The sequence below is a fragment of the Opisthocomus hoazin genome, chromosome 12 (assembly GCF_030867145.1).
Source record: "Opisthocomus hoazin isolate bOpiHoa1 chromosome 12, bOpiHoa1.hap1, whole genome shotgun sequence".
Classification (NCBI taxonomy): Eukaryota; Metazoa; Chordata; class Aves; order Opisthocomiformes; family Opisthocomidae; genus Opisthocomus; species Opisthocomus hoazin.
The window spans coordinates 11,798,997-11,815,692 of record NC_134425.1 but is presented as its reverse complement, the minus strand read 5'-3'; the positions used below and the strand labels follow the sequence as shown (position 1 = coordinate 11,815,692).

General features: G+C 39.1%; 1 protein-coding gene across 6 annotated transcripts in view; it reads left to right on the top strand.

Moving 5' to 3' along the window:
- Window positions 1-16,696, top strand: part of CDH11 (cadherin 11) — a 528,216-nt gene that overhangs the window by 471,185 nt on the left and 40,335 nt on the right. For all 6 annotated transcript variants that reach the window (XM_075434068.1, XM_075434071.1, XM_075434070.1 and 3 more), the window contains one exon: window positions 13,776-13,906. The gene's annotated coding sequence lies outside the window, so the exon portion shown is untranslated. The remainder of the gene's footprint in view (window positions 1-13,775; window positions 13,907-16,696) is intronic.

The window sequence follows — 16,696 nt, the reverse complement described above, 5'->3', positions numbered from 1 at the left end:
AACAAAATTATAAGAAAAATGGTTTGCAAAGCTGTATAAGATATACTGTGCTCTGTGACTTAAAGGCTGCAAAGTTCGCGACATTTTGGATAGTTATTTCTCTAACCTAATTTGGATGATAGGTTTTTTGAGAGTATGAAAGTTAGATAAAAGTAACTTGACCTTGAAATTTTATTCAGATCATTTATATGTCCACACAATTTGTAATGACAAAACTTTGTACTCCGACTCATTTTGAATTTCAGAATGTTTTATAGTTTTCTAGTCTATAACTGGGTTAAAATAGCACACATAAGCAACTTTAATTTGTCTCGCTAACAATACAGATAATGCACCTAACCCTGCCAGCTAATAAGCTCCCGAGGAAGTGCATACAAAAGGCGTACCACCTATATCTTTTTAACTTCCTCATCTAGATGTATTATCTGTGCAACATACTTGTTAAAATTAGATAACCTTGCTTTTCCCTTATAATTTCTGTAAAATTTCTTTATCCATCTCAGTCATTCATAAATGGATTTCTTACAATGGTTTTCACCAAAATAATCTTGGGTGACTTTTTAGCCTTCAAAACGTTGTTCAAAACCAGAGGGGTTTGCCAAACGGGAGCATTGTTTCAAAATTCTGCAGCGTGCTTGCTTGCATGGAAATGCTACCAAGAGCCGTGGTGTCCTCCATCTTTATATTGCTTTTAGTGAGGTCTGTGCAGGGGCAAATGCGGCGGTGCCCCAGGCAGCCCTGCCCTGCCCTGCTGCCCTCTTCCTGCCCACCACAGGGCTGGGCCTCGGGCAGGACGGGCACAGGGACACGCGCCCGCAGCTGCTCGCGAGAGCTAGGAGCTCGTCTGACAGCATCTGGTTCGTTTTAGTTAGAGTGTTAGATTAGATGCTAGTTAACAGAACATTTTAGGAAGAGCGTAATTTCTGGATTAGGTCTACCTTTTAAAAACCACATCTGCTCTATAGTTTGGAAAAAAGTACAAGTATTTTTTAACCGAGAATGGCTCTGGTATCCTTGTTTTCTATCCCAGACCTGCCATTTCAACTGCTTAAATTACTTGTGTTAAATACTATGCTGTACATTTCATAGACAAGGTTGTGGCCTATTGAATGTCATGCAAGTGAAAAGGGCGGCAGGAGCGCCTTCGTTAGTGTGCTGTAATACTGAAGGAAATAAGCGTTGAAGAAAAAACAGTCTGCACAGGGCTGTTTCCTTCACTTCTGAGGTGGGTTGCTGGGGTCTGCACCTGATGCTGCAGCTCGCTCAGCACAGCGGTATCAGGTGCGTTCCCAGTGTGGTTTTGAGGAAGTTTAACATTGTGCTGCCCTTTATTCCTGGCTTGAGACAAACCTCAGCTCAGGTCTCTGTGTGCAATGTGGGGTTTTTTAACAGCAAGATACAAAGAATTCCAGCAAGTGAGCTATAGTGCATTGACTAGCAATAGACTTAGAAAAATGTCGTCTGAATAACAAGATAAAGCCTTGGAAATCCCTTGGTTTCAGCTTTACAAATGCATACGTACTGCTACAGCAACATGTTGAGAAGCCACTTCACGGAATCTGGTGGTTCAAAATGGCAATGGTTCTGTGTCCTTTGACTAGTCTGGGAAATAACCTTCATTTCAGTAATCAATTGGTCCCTTCTTTTCTTGCCCTTTTCCAATGTAAACGCACATCACATCTGTTTGATCTGGAACCCCAGATCAGAGATATAATCAAGATATATAATATATATATTATACTGCATATATATTATATCTTGATAATATATATATCAAGATATAATTTGTGTGGAGGACAGAATAAAATATTGTGAAATATTTCATAATACCAGCGCAGCTGATAAGCTGCTGGTGCTTTAAAAATATAATGTGAAAAATATAATGAAAAAGTTTGGACTTTGGCCAAAAAAATTAAAACCTTTATGGTGGATTAAACTGTTTTGCAACTAAATACTGCTTTTCTCTGAAACATCCCATTCCCTCATGCCACTAAATACTGCCATATGTTTAAATTCTTGCAGGCCTCCTAAGGCTGACCCAGAAGAAATGTCAACAAATGTTTGTGAGTCCTTGTGGCCTTGTAACATTTTCTTTAAAAAGTGAAGAATGGAACAGCAGGAGCTGTAACACTCCCACAGAACAGACATATGAAGGCATATGGCTAACATGGGAGCCTGCTGGCTCTTCAAAGCTTGCTGGCTTCATTCTTAAGGCTCCCCCCCCCCTTTTTTTTTTCTCAAGACAGCTAAACTTGTCTTTCCATTTCACAAGTTGCTGTGTTCTAGGCGGAGCTTAGCTGAGCAAGCCTGCGGTCTGGTGTGGCCCTGACCCACCCCTCCGACCCGACATCGTCTGTCCCTGGAAGTGGCAGGTCGGTGGGCGCAGAATGGCACAATGTGGTGGCCCTTGAGGCTGCTCCCACAACTGGCGTAGCCCTGAAGTGTCTTTTGGTAGCCATCCACCCTATTTGTACAAGGGCGCAGATAGTATCTCCTCCCTACCTGCATAGTTTCTGGGGAAGTGTACTCTTTGGAGCATAAACCTAATGCTGGCTCTGAGTTTGCAAATTAAAATAAATGACACTTGTGGAAAGGTACTGAACAGTTGCACTTAAGTTTCATTGCACATGTGGGTTTATAACAGTTAGCTATGAGGTTTGAGATTGCTGTTGTGGGGGAAGACCTTCAGATGCACAGGATCACAAGTGTTTTAAAAGTCAGTGTGATCTAATCGTATAAAAACTGAAGACTTTTAGTAGAATTTATGCTCCTAAATCTCTTTGATGCTTTGGCTTATTTTTTCTTCTTTGTAAGTATCCTTTACTGCAATTACTACTTTTTAATAACTGAAATATTTCTGTGCTGGAGTGAGGTGACCTTAGTACTGGAAACTCAGGGCACAAAGAAATGTATAGAGAAAAAGTACAGCTCGACAACTCCACTTCCAGTGGTCTGTGTCTCATATTTCTGATAATATGCAACTTGACTTCTTAAGGCACTTACTGACGTCTGTGCAGCCCAAAGTACAGCTTTACAGGTTTATGGGTTTCCAGAGGCTGTAAGCTGTCAATGCCACGCCTGCACCATGCAAGCATGGGTAAACACACGGATTATCGTATGCCAAGAGCAGGGGAGAGCAGCGCTGGCTGCGCCTCGACTCCCTGCCGACCCGGACAGGGCGTTTTGACTGGGTACTTTGCCCTGGGGCTCAGCAGGTGTGTGGGCATCCATCCCTGCCCCCATTGACATTTACCTGTTGGATGCAGCACAGGATTTTTCTCTGAAGCGTGCAATTTTTCGTCATTTTTGTTTCAATCTCTTGTACCGTATTTGTGGCTGTGCAGTGTTTTAAACCATGAAATCTTGACCTTTTCAGTTACAGCACTGCGTGTTTCTCAATACCACAAGGTATTTCTTCACAGAGTATTTTAGAAGATAATTTATGTAGCCACTCAAAAATTATAATGTCTTGATGTGGGGGATTGCTGAGGCTTATTTTCTCAAATGTGGTTGGGGAAGTTTCAGTGCCCTGAAAAATAAAAGCATAAAACCAGCCCATGAATAAAATACAAAAATGTAAAAGGAAAAATTCAACATTTAGTGGAGTTTCTGTGGTTTATTCCTCATCCTCTCTCTGTGCTCTACAGCTACAGTAATAAGTAAACAATAATGTAAAAACAATGAACATTTTGCATAAGAATGACAGAATAATTAATTTTTTTTAAAAAAAGGGAGTGGGGAAACTTATTATTGCCATTCGAAACTTCTCAAGTGATTTTTTTGAAGTGTTCAGCCATAATTTAGCATGCAGAATGCTGTCTGTTAAAAAGGACTATATTATAATTACGATTGCGGTGAATATCAACTGGAAGCACAGTTGTCCACACTCTTAAGTAAGCTTATTAGGTGACTTGTTTCCGTATAACTCACGGGTTGACACTTTCTGAAAACAAAATAACAACAGGTTTGTTTAGATATGTTGAGTTGTCAAATACTAATATGTCTCATAAACCTGAACATACCAAAGACGAGATTATCTATTTATATTATCCAAATGGAGAGCTCACCAAATTGAACGTTAAGTAGGTGTATAGCCTTGCTTTGGCTCTGTTCCATAGCATACGTATGCAAAAAGGTTTACTCCCCGAAGTAATAACTACCCAGCTATATGATTCTAGTTTTAGAGCGTTTCATTGTGAGAGTAAATTAACTTACTTTCACAGTATCATTTCTGGATACAGGCATTAGTTATTATCTTCAGTTTAGTGATGGAGCTGAGGAGCAGAGGGCATGTCGATGAAATCTATTGTTGGCAGATGGAATCTCAGCCCACCGGAGCTACACAAACATGTTTATCATGTTGCCAAATCTGAATTAGCATCTCTGATCACAAGCTCATATGCCTCGGCTCGCAGTAGGACTTGGTGGGTTGGGCACAGAGCTGTGCTGACCACATTTATTCAGCTTCAACTCAGCTTGGAACTTGGGCGGAAAAAGCTCACATCTGCCAGCAATATACTGTGTAGATACTCCCAGCAAATCTGCCCAAGGCCACCCAAGAGACTTAAGTTATGGCCTGGAATATTCTTCCATCCCTGTCCAAATCAGTTGAAAAGGAAAAAAGTCATCACTATATGAAAATTATTCCACATTATTCCATATATGTATGTTTTTAGATAAGCTTTTGGCAAATAGGCCTCTCCATGCTTTTGCTGGGGAGTCACGTTTCTGCACAGTTGGCAAAGTGACTTCTTTCATTGTTATAAAGCTATCTTTGGTTTTTATTAGGCATTAGGTTTTTTCCATATGCAGTCATCCTTTTTGTCTAGAGAAGTTAACACTGGGCACTCCTGGCTGAGTTCCAAAAGAAAGCAACTGGAACTCAGAGAGTAGCCGTGTTTCTGAGATCATTTAAAGTAGTGGAGATAGGTTCTCAACTTTCAACCACCTAGGGGTTTTTTGGTTTTTTTGGATTTTTTTGCATTTTTATTGTCCTTAATATTTCGTACATATATCTTCTTGGTTGTCTGAATATGAGTTTGCTAGCTGATTGCTAGTGGTGTAGCACTCTGGAGTTCATTTGTTGTTATGTAAAACATATGCCTTTATAGCACCTAGGACTGTCTCCATCAGGCAGAACTCCCATCGATAGCAGTAGGAATTCTTTCCTAATTATGCAGTTTCTCTGAATATGCAGAGCAGTTGCTCTGTTATTATTTGGTTATGCATATTTCTATTTCACAATCATTGTTTTGAAGAAACTTCATAATGCATGTGCTCATAGCTTATAATAATTACACTACAGAAAATTAAAGTCTCGGTGGTATTTGGGAGGCATAATGAATAGGAGACAAATGTTAAATATTAATATTGTCAAATATTTTGGTTAATTGTGGGTATGAACTTCGGTGCTATGAGCACTTGATTACACGATGCAGCTGAGATACTGATCTGTGTTTATGTTTCAACTCTCAGGAACAGATAGGTAGGCATGTTACCAAATGACAAAATAACTCTATAAAAATAGAAGTGTATAGTGATTTCTACCGTGGAATATCCAGAAATGACAGGTTGTGGAAAATCGTATCATCCTTGCTATGAACATTGCTGAAATTCTGGAAATCTGTATCAGTTGTAAGAAGAAACTGCACACCAAGCATCGTGAAATGCTCTTAGTGCTTGCACGTCTTCCAAGTTCTGTACTTACCTGTTCATATTTTGCTGTATCTTTAATTAATATTTCTTAAAAATTATAAACTGTTGGGTATAGCATCAAAACATCAGTCAGTATTGTTCAATCCTGAAAACTGAAGCATATGATTTAAAGAAGCTTGGTTTTGGAATCAGTAATGTTTGGCCTGTCTGTCTTCATTTTTTAAGCTTTCTTTTGTCAACACTTAAAGACTGCTTTGTGAACAAATTAATGTGCTTGTTATTGCCTTGTCCTTGATTGAGAAGCCAACTGTGTAATATCCTTTGAGAAAACACAAAAGGAAATGAGGAAAGGATGACTAGGAAAGGCAAAGACTGAATGCCTTTTGGTTGACCTAAAATGAGTTTACTATCCATTTTCTCTTCCTTCCACCCTCCCCAGATCTAGACCAGCTATGTTCTGTGGGAATTTGGGAGGAGGATGGTGGGGAATGGGGAAAGAGGTGTATTCAGTCCAGAAATAAGACTGAATTAAACTTTTAAAAAAAGCTTTCCAAATGTTTGAAGAGTCACTGCTGGGTTTGCAATAGGCTTCCCAGAATGAATCATGTAGCTTTCTGGGATGACAGAGATATTCAGTGAGTTGAGTGAGGCGCACAGAAATTCAGAAACGTCAGATCTCTGTGGTGACTTTGAACTCCTCTTTGCTTTATTTATTAATAAAAGGGAGAAGGTAGGAAAAAATATCCCTAAGACCAAAGAACTCCATCTCTCTTGAGTCTCTTGTACGAATTCTGAGCTATTCTCCTTTATGCTATCTCTGATGTTCCAGAATTATTCTTTCTTGGGTGTCTCCAGTGGACCTGGAACCAGCAGGATGATTTTGTAGAACGTTTATATAAAGATTTTTTTTGAAAGGTTAGTTGAATTTTTTTTTCTGTGCTGAGTGTCCCCTGCAGCTTGACTAATGGGGGCATTCAGCATATACTTCAGTGGCTCTCGATTTTTAGGTTTTCTTTTCAGATCACTAGAAGAGATTGATAAAAGAGAGCAGAAGAAAGCCAGAGGAAAGAAACAGAGAACAGCCTACTGAAATTGGCAGCAGAGAAAGATAAGACAAATAGAGCACCAAAAGCTAGTGAAGACAGTCTGTGCTATAGCTTTGCTTTAGAGAAAGGATCTGGCCATTTATGTTTAATGGAAGAAAAGTACCGAATGAATGTGAAAAGAGCAGGGGGAGTAAACAAATAAGAAAAAAAAACCTGCAGGGAAAATTCACCATAAAACTATATCACTGATGGCAAGATCCTACTCCAGTAGTCTCTGACATCTGCAGCTGTTGGAAGCTGAGTTCTAGCATGACTTAGAAGGCTTCAGAGCAATTCTGTATGCCTCTTGCAGTGGTAGTAATTTGGTGTGCTTTGTATGTATGATATGTTTATCCAAGGGATAGTATATATGAGCATTTTGCTGGTGATGGTTCAAGAACATATATTTAAGTTAATCTATTGGACAGCAAATATAAAAAGTTAAGCTTTTAGAGGACAAACGAAGACATTTTCCAAATGCTGGGAATTCAAATTATATACAGTGTGGTACACAGAAATATTTGTTTATGCATTAAAAAGTTGGATAAAATACTAAAATTTGTTTATGTGCATGTATCTATATAGGTGTGTATGTATAAAAAGTATGTATCTACTTGCTGAGGATCCTCTTCTTCCAGATGTAGTTTTTAGAAGAAACTCAGAGAAGTTGGAAACATTGAAATGGAGGGCTTGATTTGTGATATTTAGAATGACAGAACATACCTGCCTTCAGGCCTCCCAATCCACTTGTATTCTTAGTACCTGGATAAGATGGGACCGGAGCAGCATGAAGCTAATTAATACTGACTTTATCCTCAAGGGCCTATCTTCTGCCTTCAGGTGCTTGTGACCCAAAAGCAAGAAAAAATTGATACAGTCATATTGTGTAGGGTAAGCACAGGGCCTGGGCGCTGAAGTGATCTGTAAAGAGCATTTTTGAGGGGGGCTAATTTGTTCCATGTGAACCTTTTGTCTTTCTGCTATTTGTGGCCTTGGGCAGATGAGATTTGGGCTTTAGTCTGCATATTCTGAAAAATGTTAATGTGTGGTTTTGCCTCTTGTGAGAGCATACAGCTATTCTGCTTTGTAGTTTGTTCATTTCTGCCGTCGTCTGTGATCTTCCCATCTAACAGCTTCGTGTTCACGAGGGTCAACTGCTTTTCAATGCATGGTATTTGGAAGCAGTCAGGCTCACTGATTCCCTGCTCATGGCATTGCAACCTGCTGAATGTCACTCAATAGCATGCTGGAGGGATGGGAACACCAAGGAAAAAGATTTTGGTAAAGATTTTGGTAGAGGTTATAAGATCAGAATAGTTCATAAGAGCTGTTTACCTGCTTGGAACAGAACCTTGTTTGTGTGAAACCTTCTCTGCAGCTCTTGGGTTTTGTTGTTTTCTTGCGTGTCCTACCTTTCTTGCATGTCCTGCCTTCCACAAGGCACCCCCCTCTGTGGCAAGGTTCTTCTTTCCCTTGGGGGGGTGGGGAGTAGAGGACAGTACAGCTGTTTGGTTCAACGGCGGTTTTCAAGCCTCATTTTATGGCAGGCTTCTTAAGCAAATCACGGGTTGAAAAGTTGGCTCCTCCGGGACTGAACTCTGTGCTGTAGAATACTGGTATTAACACTTTCCTACCTCAGAACTAGGAGGTAATAAAACAATGTAAAGCATTCAAGTATTGTGGTGGTGGAAGCCAATAATAGAGGAACTGTGTGCTCGTCCATCACAGCTGCTCCACACGGGTTACACCTTAGGTCTGCTGCAGGTGCTTTGAGTGCGCAGACACATGGAGAGGGGTGAAAACCTCCCCCAGACCCTGAGATGTGGTCACTCATCAAAGTCAAGAGCCTTGACCTGCCAATAGACCCCGTAATTGCATACGTATGTGTTTTTGAGGCAGATTATAGAAGATTGCCGCCTTATTCTTTCTGATGCAATTCTTGCCCTTTGTTTTGTTCTGCTACTTTTCAAGTGACCGTCCTTCAGCCTTAGACAGTCATCCCTTAAAGGGTTCATGTCTACATAGAAAGCCCTTGGTCATTCTGATGTTTTCAGCTATTAACATTGATGAAGCGACAGCCTTAATAACCAAAAGTAACTTTGAAATGGGTGCTGCTTTCAGTGGTGGAGTTGGGACCAGATGACCTCCAGAGGTCCCTTCCTACCTAAATTACTCTAGGATTCTGTATTTGTTGCTGCATGTGGGGATTCATGTTACTTGACTTAGCTGCCTGTAGTAAGTGGAAAAAGATTGATTCTCCTGGAAGGTGATTCCAAGCATAAGCTTGTTTAGATGCTAAGACAATAGCTTGCAGGAGCAATTTATCCATTGCCAAGGACACTACCCTCCTAGTCAAGGCACCCAGAGATATATTCTCTAGCAGAGTTAAATACCAGTTTTGCACTAAGAGACTTAAACTTCAGTGCGGATCCATTTGTTTATACCTAACAGAGACAGCTGACTATATAAAAATACAGTGTGGTGGTGTGTCATGTAGTAGGAACTAGAATAAAACTACGAGAGCTGGCAGGAAGCAGATCTTGTTGAAGATGTACTCTTGAATGGCAAATTCCCTAAATGATCAGAATAACTTCATGCAAATTATATTTATACAGATCATACAGTTTCAAGAGGTAGGGAAGGTTTGGCAATGCATAACATAGAATAGCAGACATCAAAAAATGGCATACAAGAAGTCAAGTTTAAACTTTATGGTCAGTCAGAACTTATACCTATATCTTTAGAACAGTTAATTATTCACTGAGGAGAGAAGGTGAGAGAAAAAATGGTGAAGCTTTGCACCCAAGCAGTAGATACTCACGCGGCGCTTGGGAGGTCTGAATTCAGGCCTTGTTCCTCTGATTTTTGTACCAAGTAGTACATTTTCCATAGGTGAAATGTTTTATAGTGTGCCTTTGTTCACTTTTAGAAATGGTTCCAACGTTAAGTAGCGTGTGGCAGGGTCAGACTGCAAATTCACGTTAGAACCATGGAAAGCTCACATATTCCTAAATCTTGGATTCTGTTTTATGACTGTGAGCTTAAACCCGTGTTATTTTTATATGAAATATTGTTAGATTCTTTTTTTTGCATTTTTAGCAATGTTGTTGTTGTTTATTGTGTACATTTGGAATATTTAATTTTCCCACTTGAATATCTGTTTAATATGTAGGTTAGAAATACCTGTACGTTTTGTAGGCTTGCAATGATCAGACATGGGGAAAAAAAGCTATTCAGCCCCTCAGCCTATTTTCCTGGGCTGTGTAAACTGTTATTTTCATATTGGATTTGAATAAGCAGTTTATAATCAATAATTCAGTCAAGAAGTTTCAACTTCTTCAGGTTTTAATTCAGCCATGCAGATTACTCCAGCACTTTGAACATATTCAGTTGTGTTTGCTTGAGCAATACTTTAGATTGGTAGGGTTTTTCCTTAGTAATTGTGTGCTATAAATTGTCTTTCCGTAAGCACTTTTGTAGTAAATTGTAATCAAATAATTGTTTATATGGAAACCTCATGCAATGGAATTCTGACTATGTTAGAAATGCTTTTTCAAGTTGCATATATATAAATTTGGAATATTTTATTCTCTTTCACTCATTTCTGTGATAGCTGCCAGAATTTTCATTGGGCTGGAACAAAGTTGCAATAATCTGGCAACCATTTAATTTCAGAAACTGATCCCTAATGCCTTTCTATCTCTCAGTTACAAAGATCTAAACAGATGCAGTTATAAATCCACAGTTTAGATCCTTTTATGATTGGAAGTATTTTGTCTCTGTTTCATTAAACTCTCAGTTACGTTCCCAAGTTTATTTCTGTAATTGCTCTTCTGGAAATATTTAACTTTAAAAGCACATTGGATATGATTTTGCCCCAATCTGAGATCTTTGCACATTTCTAATATTTTTCATCTCTTTTAGCGAGTGTAATATACCTAGGTCTTTTTTATAGAGACAAATGAGTATTCAGTGTAATCCCCTGCAATCAGGAAAAGGGAAAATGAAGAGAGGAAAATAAATCGAGGTTTGGGGTTGTTTTGGGTTTCCTTGATTTAAATCTCATATTTTGCATGCTCCTTGATTGTATTAGTTTATTCATTTTGCTAAACAGACCACAAAGCTGTGAATATTTATTTAGTTCTCTTCCTAATAGTTTTTCTAATAGGGAATTATTTTGGTACAATGAAAGACATTTGTAAATGAAGCAGATAAGCCCGTTGGCAGACAAGGAGTGTTTTGTTCGACACAAGAATTCTATTGTCCACTGCTTTAGTTGTCAAGTGCCTGGGGAGCCCAGGATTTATGATGATGTTACAATGGCCCTTTCAGAGTGAAGTCTAAGGAGCTGTGAGATTCTGTTCCTCTGCTTTTCAGACTTTCAAATCTTTTTATCATGCAAGGACAATGCAGGATTCAGCTGCTTCTTAGGCCACAGGACTGCCCATTTAACATCAGGCATTGTGAAATAATTACCATAGTGACAATGGGTTTGGGGGTGTTTTTCCCCTCTAACTAGCAACATTTCAAATTTTTTCGAGTTGTCACTTTGAATAAACTGACTCTGAAGACATGGTTTATTTAAAAAAAAAAAAAAATCGTGTTAGGAGATTTGATTTAAAGTGCCACTGTGTCAAATCTATTTGGAGCGTTGGAACTGTTTAATGGATGGTTTTCTGAGTTTTCTTGTAGTTATAATTGGACTTTGAAATAGCCTCCTGTAAATACAGCAGTTGTTTTTCTTTTGGATTTTCTCTGTTTTGTAAAGGTTATAGAGTTAGTAGAACCTTACTGTTGAAGCCATATTCGACTGCAGCAGAAAATAAGAAAATAAAAATATAGAATGCAGTAAAAGTAGTATCTGATACCTATGTATCAATTAATCAGCTAAACTATTTCTTGTGCTATAGTAATGATGGAAATCATTCAGGAGTCTTAAATCATGTTTTTCATGAAAATTGGTATCTGGAGGAGTTTCCTTGCTTGATGTGAATATGAAGATTTATTTGCTTCAAATAAAGATTAGTGCTACAAAAAATATTGATTTGTCACCTCTGATGTCTGTTTAAATGCAGTGTAACTGGAAAATGGAGCCTTCACTTGACAGTTAAATTATTATGTACATGGGCACTTCACTGTCTGTTGGTCAGGTATATGTACAGAAAAAAGCTTAATAGTGGAGCAGGTCAGGTAGAGGGCTGGCAGTATCCATTATCACCTATTTGCTGCTTTTAAAAGCAAGAGCAGCTCTTCAAAAAATTAGAACATAGGGATATGTAAGAAGATATTTTGAGAAATGCTTGTCTAAGCAACTTCAGATATGTTGGGCGAAAAGGAGTCTTGAGCTGGAAAGTAATCTGTAAAGATGTTGTCATCTGTAAAGATATTGAACAAATTATCCAAATGAGTAAGTTTATTCAGCCCTAGTCTTTCTTTTCATTCAGGCATATGAATTGTGAATTAGTTCAAAAGGGCCCTCTATGAAAAAAGTTTATTTGCTTGCAAAATGAGCGTATTTTAAAAGGCCATATGTACTTCATGGCAAATTGCATAAATACATTGCACGTGTAGAGTATTTTTGTAAAACGAGTGCTTTATATGTTAGTGACTTGGTCATCATGCAAAATGTACCTTACTTCTTAGAGCTTATCTTAACAAAATTCACCTTCTAGGAATCTGTTTTTTATTGAATGCATATCACAAATTTTTAAAACAGTGAGTCAATATATCTGCAGTCACAACTGGCAATAGAAGACACGTGATTTTATTTCTTCCTTCGATGAAGTGTGAAATACATGCGTGTAATATTACTGTATTGAATATGTAATCAGTCAATGCCTATTCATTTCCTCTTCAACACTTTTGCTAGCAACTTTGAAATTTGGTCTGTGCTACTGAACTTTTTTTTGCAAGTAAAACTTGGTTGCTTTAACGAGGGTGAAAAGTGGATATAAAATAGAGAATTGATATAGATGAGACAGTTTTAACAGTTAAATACTGCAGAAAATTACTGATTTGGATGTATCAACCTAAATTGCAGAGGCTATTTTGCAAGAATTGCTCCTAGAAATTCTCAATTAATAGATTTGAAAGTACTGGGTAATCTGGCCCAATTTCCTTGGCTAGAATGAATCCTAGTCCTAGGATTCATTTAGTACCTACTGAAGAGTCTATCAAAGTATCAAATGAGCATCAGAAATACAGTGTCTACATCAGTACATAACAATAGATCACACTGAGTATTTCTTTTGTGTTCAATCGCATTGTATTTTTCACTTGTGTGGGAACATGCCAGAAATGCACAGGATGAGGAGAGACTGCTCTGTGAAACTGAGCATTCTTAACTCACTGATTTAAATTCAAGGAAAGACTTGCCTCACCTTGTAAGAAATGATTCGGCTAATTTCTTTTTTGTTTCTGCACCCGTTATACAGACTATCTCAACTCACTATCCCATTTATAAAAGAATTTTAACCACCGAAACAACCATAGATGCACTTCTTACAGTCAGAGGCATCTTTTGCTTGTTTTCTCCCTTCAAATGTCTTATTCTAGATATCTTTTCCCTGCTGTAGCGGTAATTCTACTTACTAAAATCATCTACTCCTCCATCATAATGGTAAAAATACTAATTTTCTAATGTGCCTTTAGAGCACTTAGAAATGTTCAAAGCACATCTTGTTCGCTAATGGTATCTGCAGCTGTTACTTTTTTCCCTACAGTATGTCTTGTATTGGATAATGTTCCCAGAACAGATTTTTCCATAGAACTCTGTTTTTTCAGGAGATAATGAAAAAGATGTGAAGGAATTTTGATATGGCTTCCAGCATTTTAGTTATAGGAATGTTCTTGCAATAGCAAGTCTATTAAGGTAAAACCTATTTATTAATTTTCTACTTAGAATTCTAAGTATTATTTAATTGCTAGTCTTTAAACTCTCTTTAGGCTATGGTGATAGTTTATAGGCTAGACTTTAGTTTTCTTTTATTACCGTACCAACATTTCATTTCAAGTGAACTTTTTTATTCTTTGCAGCCAGAGCTGAAGTACTGGATAAGTGGCAGCAGAAAACGTACACCTGCATTGTCATCCTAGTGTCATTAAGTGGCATTTCAAATGTGTGGAATATGCTACATAAATTGGCAACAAGTTTCCAGTGGGTGAAGGTAAGTAGTACATGCAAACATATGATCATCTGAGTCATGTCAGGTATGCATATCTAGTCTCTTGTTCCTGGAGCATCTACAGTAGATGTATAATATAGGGAACGTATCTGCAGTGACTAATCCCTTGCTTGATGTGTGCTGTCACCCAGTTTTTCTCACACATGGTAGAGCTTATCCATTGCTCTTGATTGTCACCCAGGGTGCTGATGCTGTAGGAGACTGACCATCCTTCTCTGTCTGTAAAGCACAGTTTGGCAAGGTGCAATTTTTTGATCACACTTGATTTATTTCTTGTTTAAAACATTGTAGAACCTCTTGAAAACTCACAGCACTGAAAAACAGAAATGTAAGAAATTTTCGAATATTTAGGCTTCCAACTTGATTTTATCAGTCAAAAAGATTCATACTTTTCTTACTCTAGGCCTGAGTGAGTGGATAATTCCATATTTGGTTTATTTCTTTGATATTTTGTGCAATACCACTGAGCTTAATATAACTACTCAGACATGGGTTAGAAAAATAATTTAGTGGTGACTTTTAGGCTTCAGAGAAGGAAGTGTGGAAATAGAGAAGTAGGGAAAACCCTAGATGTAAAAATAGTTTTATCTGCTGCTCTTTAATTTTTCATATCCTCTGTGACTTTCAGTTGTGCTATTACTGAGACCAGTGATTCCACAGAGGTGAGAATTGTCCACTTACAGGAGTACCCATGCTTTTTTAAAATTAACAGAGAAACAGAATAAATGTAATAGATAATAAATATGTAAATACTATCATTTTTACAGAATCAAAGGCATGATCCCATCTGAATTGTCTGGGATAAAGAGTACAAAGCCAGGATATTAAAGCTTTTTGTCTAGCTGACTCATTCACAGTTTTTACATTCAATGCACTGAAGTCCTGCTTGACAGATGCTTCATTTCTGTGGAAATGTCCTTGAATGATGATGATCTTATTTCTGGCAGCCAAATGGGCCGTATACTTAAACATCCTCGGGAGCAGCTATATAGGATATGTGTTTATGGTATCCACTGACTTGTTAAGGTAGACTGCAGCAATTAGTATCAGGCTGAAGCAGAGTGTATTTGACAGCATTCAGTTTAACTTAGGTGGGAAATGTGTAAGCTCCTTTGCTTCTTAAGAAGAGCTGTAGCTTAGCATGTGAGATTCTTACCCTGTAACTCACTAAACACAAGAGCCAAATTTCTGCGAACTATGCTCGGTTCTTGTTCAGATACAGCTTTTCAACAGAATTAAGTGAAAGAGTGTTAGATTTGACTGAAGACTTCCTAACTAGGTTTCAACTTCATGTATGGGTATCAAGAAGTGTTGTGGTTTAGCCCCAGCTGGCATCAAAGAACCACGCGGTCGCTCTCTCCCTTGTCTCTGCCCACCTCCCCAGGTGGGATGGGGAGGAGAGTCAGAAGGAAAAGGCAAAACTTGCGGGTTAGGATAAAAGCACTTTAAACAGTTTAATGGAACAACAAAGGGAGAAGAAAACCACAACAATAGTACTGATAAGAATACACCGAGTGCAGTTTTCTCACTGCCTGATGCTCAGCTTTGCTCCTGAGTAGCAAATCACCCTGCTCCAGCCAGCTCCCCCACTTAAATACTGAGCATGACGTCACATGGTATCAACTATCCCGTTTGATTGGCTGTTCAGGTAAACTGACTTCTTGTGAAATTTAGCCCTATCCCAGCCGTATGCAGGACAAGAAGACATAGCAAAAATATCTTTAGTTATGCGTTCAGTTTCTCCGAGTCTCTCCTCCGTGCACAGTTCTGTGAATCTTCTCACCACTGTCTCAGTTCACCTCTTCCAGCGTTTTCTTGTATCTCACTTCAAGGTTTAATTCAGGCCTCTTTCTGTTATTCTTGTTCTTGACTTCATAGAATCATAGAAAGTTTTGGGTCGGAAGGGACCCCTAGAGGTCATCTAGTCCAACCCCCCCGCAGCGAGCAGGGACGCTGCTAACTAGATCAGGTTGCTCAGAGCCTTGTCCAACCTGGTCTTGAATGTTTCCAGGGATGGGGCCTCCACTACCTCTCTGGGCAACCCATTCCAGTGTTTCACCACCCTCATTGTAAAGAACTTCTTCCTTATATCCAGCCAAAATCTACCCTGTTTTAGTTTAAAACCATTACCCGTCGTCCTGTCACTGTTGTCTCTACTAAAAAGATTGTCCCCGTCTTTCCTATAGGCTCCCTCTAAGTACTGAAAGGCTGCAATCAGGTCTCCCCACAGCCTTCTCTTCTCCAGGCTGAACAAGCCCAATTCTCTCAGCCTGTCCTCATAGGAGAGGTGCTCCAGCCCTCGGATCATTTTTGTAGCCCTCCTTTGGACCCGCTCCAACAGTTCCATGTCCTTCTTGTGCTGAGGGCTCCAGAGCTGAACGCAGTACTCCAGGTGAGGTCTCACCAGAGCAGAGTAGAGGGGCAGAATCACCTCTCTCAACCTGCTGGCCATGCTTCTCTTGATGCAGCCCAGGACACGGTTGGCCCTCTGGGCTGCCAGCACACATTGCTGGCTCATGTCCAGCCTTTCGTCTATCAGTACCCCCAAGTCCTTCTCAGCAGGGCTGCTCTCGATCCTTTCATCCCCCAGCCTGTATTGATAGCGGGGATTACCCCGACCCAGGTGTTGGCCTTGTTGAACCTCATGAGGTTCACACAGGCCCACCTCTCCAGCTTGTCCAGGTATTTTTTTTTTTTGATGAAGGGACAGAGTTACACTTGCAAGTAGATTTAATTTTTACAAATTAAATGACTGTGGGGAATAATCTTAAA